Raw genomic sequence first — 6,273 nt, 5'->3', positions numbered from 1 at the left:
CAATAAGGGCCAATGTTGGTCAGTGTTTTGTATCAGCCACTTTGTCAAAGGGTGAATGAAATAAACCACTCTAACCACTCTTGTAAAAGAACCACTGGGGACGCAATAAACCCTCTGGCAGTGACCATCCCCAGTGACAGTGCTTACAATGCTTACTAACAATACACTCAAGGGGGCACTTGAATTGGAGCCTAGCTCTGTTGTGCCTTCCGCACCAGTATAACTGGTGGAAATAGAATAAAGAATAAAGTTTCTGACTACTTTTAGTTTATTTTATTAGCCTGGTTCATTTTTTTATAAAAAGGTTTTCATTTGTAACTATTATATATCTTTTTGTTACTTAGCTGTATTGATGAATACATCCTGCCCTAGCATCATGCCTTTAAAGCTGGCAGCTTGCTTGAGTTGGGATTCGCCTGAAAAAATTGGAGAACAGTGACAAAACGTTATGGAAGAATACTTAGATATAAATGTTATGCTGCACAAAACCTAATTGATAAACCTTAAATTAAAAATAATTCCAAGTAACCTTTAAAATAGAACCTTGATGAAGTCTGTTTTTATGGGCTAATGAGCCAGAGGTTGAATTGCCTTCTGACCTTTTTCTTAGGAAAAACTGTAGAAGTAAAACTATAGGTATCGAACTAAATGCTCCCAACAAAAAGCTGACTTTCGTTTTCTATGAAAATTGAAGAGATGGGAGTTTTGAGATGTTGTATGAAAACGTTGAGCTGGGATATTCAAGATATATTTTTGTGAAAAAGACATGAAAAAACCCCAGATAAGAAATCGTTCTTTATTTACAGTTAAAAAGTTATCCCATAAAAAGCTTAAGATTTCTTAACTTCTTGAATGAATTAACTCATTGACTCCTGGCTATTTTTGAGCTGAATTTACAAAAAAAACAGACTGAATACAGATACCTCCCCCTATTCAGAGTTTTATACAGCCCGTCAAAGTTAAACACAGCTGCACCTAGTCAGCGGTATCCAAGCTTTCCAACAGTGCTTTGCGGTCCCCACTTTTAATCCCTCGTTGTTGTGCTGAAGCCAGCACAAGTTGATGGTTGCTTGTATTTTTCATCAAAAATACAGCTATGAGCATATTAGGAAAGTGTCCCAAGACATCATGAAGTCTTTTGGGGCATAATTGAGTGCTTTGCTTATGTATATTTGCAAGCAAAGGTGGATTCATGATGATTTTTTCTTGTTTGGCTTTGCCTGGAAGAGAAAATAATTTTCTAATGAATCACCACAGCTCTCCTAAATGCTGTCTTTTCTGAAACCAAATTGATTCCAAAATTGTTTACACTGCTATTCTGGGTCTGTATGACCTGGAATTGATTTGTTTGGCTTCGGGGTGAAAAGACTTATAAAAAACCATCTGACTTTGGGGAGAGGAGTGTTGACTGGCCCTCCCCTCGTGAATTTTCCCCTGGATCTCCCAGAATGCTTTGCAATACGTAAAGATATTTTCGTGGTTGTACAATCCTTCAAGGAATGGACATTGTGTTTTGAGGCCATGAAAATGAACCTGGAGGATCAGAATAAAGGTATCTATTTGTGTCTTTAGCTGTGTTTGCTGATCTCTCTCCCTTGTGTGGTATTTTGACCGTTTTATTGAGAGGGGTGATTCTGCTTTTCTCTCCTTGTTCGATTTGAGATTTGTCAAAGAACCTGTGCTATTATTTGGCTTAAGAGTAGTTGCCAACACCTTGGTTGGATGCATATCTTCAAGACCATTTATCCCTTAGACTGATGCCTGAGTATCTTCATCTTGTTGTGTTTAGTTTGCATTTATGAATTTTTTTGGGTTGTGGGTACTTCCCAAAGCCGGTACAGGCCGGTTGAGGGATCAATGTGTTAAAAGCAAAGAAATAACAACATTTTCTAAAACAAACGCGACGTTTGTTTACGAACAATCAATCGCACAATTTCTATCCTTTTTATGGGATAATGTATGAACAAACTAGCTGAATTACTAGTTAGGAACTAGGTATTATAGAACATCAACATCCCATCATGGCTTTAAGTGCTAGAAATATATCAGAGTGTTTCATAGCTCCGACGAAGTTTATAAAATTGACGTCTTACTTACCTACTTTTTCCAAACCCATCCTTTGTCCTTCCATCCATCGTTTGTACGTCTTTTTATTATAAAAGTGTTAAGATGTGTCGAATTTCTTTCTTGGCTATAGCCACGACAAAAATAATGCAAAAACTTTATCAAGTCACGGTGTCGGCCGCGAGTTAGAAGAGCAAAACGCGGGAAAAATTAGACGCAGGGTTCCCGTGAGTGTAAATACAAAAACACTAAAAACAAAATAATTGTAAGTTTTGATGCAACTTTCGGGGTTTTATTAAGTATGTAGCATTCTCGGAAAGTGCTAAAATATATTCTTGTATAATTATTTCACTAAGGTGGCGTTTTGCTAAGTTATTGCAAATTGTGCTGGCTGCTAGCTGGCTGCACGGGCAGGCGACACCACAGGGTACCCGCGCAATGACCAAAAAAACTGAGACGCATAGTTATATACCATTTCTCTATACCTATGGAGCTTCGCGCGCGGCCGCGCTGGCTCCGCTATAACAGTTGTCGCCGGACCGACCACTAACTAGCCTATACCACTGAATACCCACCCCTAACTAAGCTACACCCCTATGACCTAGCACTTACTACCCTATACCCCTGAATACCCAACTCTAACTAAGCTACACCCCTACGACCTAGCACTAACTACCCTATACCACTGAATACCCACCCCTAACTAATCTTCTCCCCTACGACCCAGCACTAACTAACCTATACCCCTGTGTACCCACCCCTAACTGACCTACACCCCTATAATACCTACCTAAATACCCTATACCAATGTATGACCAAGCGCTAACCAACTTGCACCCCTATATCCCTGCCGTTTATACCCTGTACCCCTGTGCACCCACCCCTAACTGACCTACACCCCTATAATACCTACCTAAATACCCTATACCAATGTATGACCAAGCGCTAACCAACTTGCACCCCTATAACCCTGCTGTTTATACCCTGTACCCCTGTGCACCCACCCCCGAATGCTAGCGTCCTTACCCCTGAAAAAGTTCCTAGTTGATCTTACCTGGATTCGAACCCTAGCCCCCTTGCTTGAGAAGCGAAGCCCGTACCACCTAGCTATCGCGTCACTCTCTAGAGATCTAGAAATAACTACCCTGTACCCTGGAAAACAGGACCATCGAAATGTCATTGTAGTATTAAGAAGTGTAGTGGCACCGCCCTTCGCCAGTTTTAATATTTGTTTTATTTATTGAAATAATTACAAAAGTTGCTGTTATGAATAAAAAAAACCTTTGAGCTATCGCTTAAGACTATTACAATTTACTCTAAGAATCGCAAAAAGATTCAAGCATGAATCGCCGATTCGCGTTTGGTACATTTGGAGCTCACTAACGATATGTCCTTATGACACCGAGTTGTCATTCCAGCTGAGGGTCGTGGGATAGAGATTATGTTTGATAAGGGAGTCTTCATTAAATACACCGAGGGTCGGGGGGAGGGAAGATATTGAAGGGGGCTCCGAAAATCTTTACAATACAATACAATACAATACAATACAATACAATACAATACAATACAATACAATACAATACAATACAATACAATACAATACAATACAATACAATACAATACAATACAATACAATACAATACAATACAATACAATACAATACAATAAACTTTATTTAACGAGGGTTTCATATTAACCTTTTACAGTTTTATAATATATGGCCCTCCCTATATCTAAGTACCTATGATAATAATAAAAAAAACTATGTTAGACATTTACGGAAATACAAAGGGGAAACTTGGAAATTAAACTATACAAGACACTAATACTACATCTTGATAAAGCAACTAAAAACTAACGACCAAACAGGCAGACGTCAACATAGAAACAAGTGCAAACAGACAAACATTTTAATTTAAAATTAACATGCAATAACAATTAACATGAGAATGGATATCCGGTTTTAGGAAAAGTAGCAGCGGCAGTCAATATAAAAACGGCATGCATGGCAAAAAAGTTGTTCTAAGTGAGATACCGAGTTAAGGTGAGAGTGGAAAATATCACGGACTTTTTTTTAGCAAGACTTGTAACATTTGGTAGTTGATTGAAAAAACGGGAGAAAGCAAGTTGTTTAAGGCTGGGGAGTAGGAGGTTAAAAAGAGAAATTGCAGAAAAGGAAAAGGTGCGTTTGCCAGCATCAGTCCTGGGCTGGGGGAGCACGAGATTGTTTGGAGTCGATGACCTTGTTCACCGTTCATGCGAAACAAAAGAAAACTTTGAACGCAAACAAAGAGGGCAATCTGGATTAATAAGAATTGAAAAAGAGTCCATAATTTCCTTTGCTTTATCAAATCACAAATGTAGAGCCAGTTTAGACGAGAAAAGAGCGAAACAGACGGGACGGAAAAATCTGCAGACAAAATAGTGCGCGCAGCGCGCTTCTGAGAGCGTAGAAGTAAAAGCTGGAGGGTTTGTGAGCAGTTGCCCCAAACGCTAGCACGGGCGTACGCAGCCTATAGGCCTGCAGTCACTGGACTGCAAACAAAAAAACAAAAAAATGGCGATCTTACTTGCGTTACGAGGGGAAAAAATCAAATGTTTACTGATTGATTTTTATGTACGTAGTTATATATATATGATGAGGAGAAAAACTATGATTTTCTTAATCATGGCAGTCCACAGATGATTTTCAAATATATTGTTATGTCGTTCAGTGCCATGCGACGACCGAAGTCCTTTCTGAGATCGAGGATGACAGAGGATCGTGTAATATTCTCAATATTCTGACGCATTGTCGCCAATTTCCAACCCAAAAGCGGGAGCTATGAGATGTTAACGGGGATGAGGGGCCACGCCCTCATCCAGCTTCTGAACGCTTTGACTGCAACTTGTTAAAATCCTGCGTACGCCCCCTAGCTAGCACAGTAGAGGAACTGACTATGAATACAGGCATTGTAGTAATGTATTGCACTAGCTGGCGTCAGAAAGGGAGCAATACGGCGTAGTAGGGATATGCGGCTGTTAATCAGGTGAAGTGGTTATCAAACACCACTCAAAGAACCCGCGCAATGTTTACTTGCTCAATTGGACAACTGTTTAAGGTTACTGAAAGAGAAGATTCAGCCAGATTTGATACTTTTTGGTGGGAACCAATTAACATTGATTTAGTTTTCTTGGTGTTGAGTACCATGCGATTGAGTGTAGCCCATTTATGTACATCAGTTGCCAGTTTATTTAGTTTAAGTTCAATATCAGGCACACTGGCGCCGGAAATCAAAAATGTGGTATCGTCTGCAAACATTGTAGTATCGGTAACAAGGTCAGAGGAGAGAAAAAGGGGCAAGTCATTGATGAATAGAAGGAAAAACAAAGGACCGAGAATACTGCCTTGAGGAACTCCCACATTAATGGGTAGTGCATTCGATAAAACTCGTTTTCTGAGTGCGTCCAGAAAGGTAAGACTTAAACCATTTGAGTGTTAGTTCATCGCACCCATACAAACCAAGCTTCAATAGGAGGGTGTTGTGATCAACCAAAGCAAAAGCCTTCTTTAGTTAGGTCAATCAAATAAATGGAATCAGAATGGAATCAGAGAGATTTATGAACGGAACCAAGTTGAAAATCTGTCAGAAGGTCTTGTGAAGTAAGAAAATAATAAAAACTAGTATGGATGTGGCGCTCGAGAACTTTTGATAGGATCAAAGTACGGAGATGGGACGAAAATTCGTACGGTCAAAAAAGACCCATCTTTAAAAAGTGGTGGCACTTTCGCACTTTTCCAAGGATCAGGAAAAACACAAGAGGAAATACTCAGGTTTAAAATTTTAGTCAAGGAGCGGAAAATTTCAGGAGCTGCTGATTTGAGAAAAAAAAACTTTCAACTCGTCCAACCCGGCAGCCTTACCAAAGTCTAAACGAGAGGGGCTAGGACAGTCCTCTGAAATCGGAGGAATTGAAAAGTAGGACAGGTAGGAACCAGGTTGATGTTTAAAATTAATAAAATTAGTTAGGACAGACCGGTCCGGAAATTCAGGGACAGCATCATTACAAACTTGAGAAGATATATTGGAAAAATGTTCATTGAAAAAATTAGCTATATCAAAAGTGTCTTCGTATAAAGTGTCATTAACAGTTAAGCGATTAGGGAGATTGACATGTTTTGCTGGAGAGATGTTACGTATTATTTTCCAAAGATTTTTGGGATTTTCA

The 6,273-nt window shown here is 39.4% G+C and overlaps 1 long non-coding RNA gene across 1 annotated transcript; it reads right to left on the bottom strand.

Annotated features, from left to right (window-relative positions):
- Positions 1-330: 330 nt before the first annotated feature.
- On the bottom strand, positions 331-2,448 carry LOC125561873. The gene is made up of 2 exons (XR_007307576.1): positions 2,098-2,448; positions 331-416 (listed from the first exon to the last, which is right to left on the bottom strand). It is a non-coding gene; the product is annotated as an uncharacterized LOC125561873 (long non-coding RNA).
- Positions 2,449-6,273: the final 3,825 nt, after the last annotated feature.

The sequence above is a fragment of the Nematostella vectensis genome, chromosome 4, assembly GCF_932526225.1.
Source record: "Nematostella vectensis chromosome 4, jaNemVect1.1, whole genome shotgun sequence".
Lineage (NCBI taxonomy): Eukaryota > Metazoa > Cnidaria > Anthozoa > Actiniaria > Edwardsiidae > Nematostella > Nematostella vectensis.
Note: the sequence above shows the minus strand (reverse complement) of the source record. Positions and strands in the feature narration are given on the sequence as shown.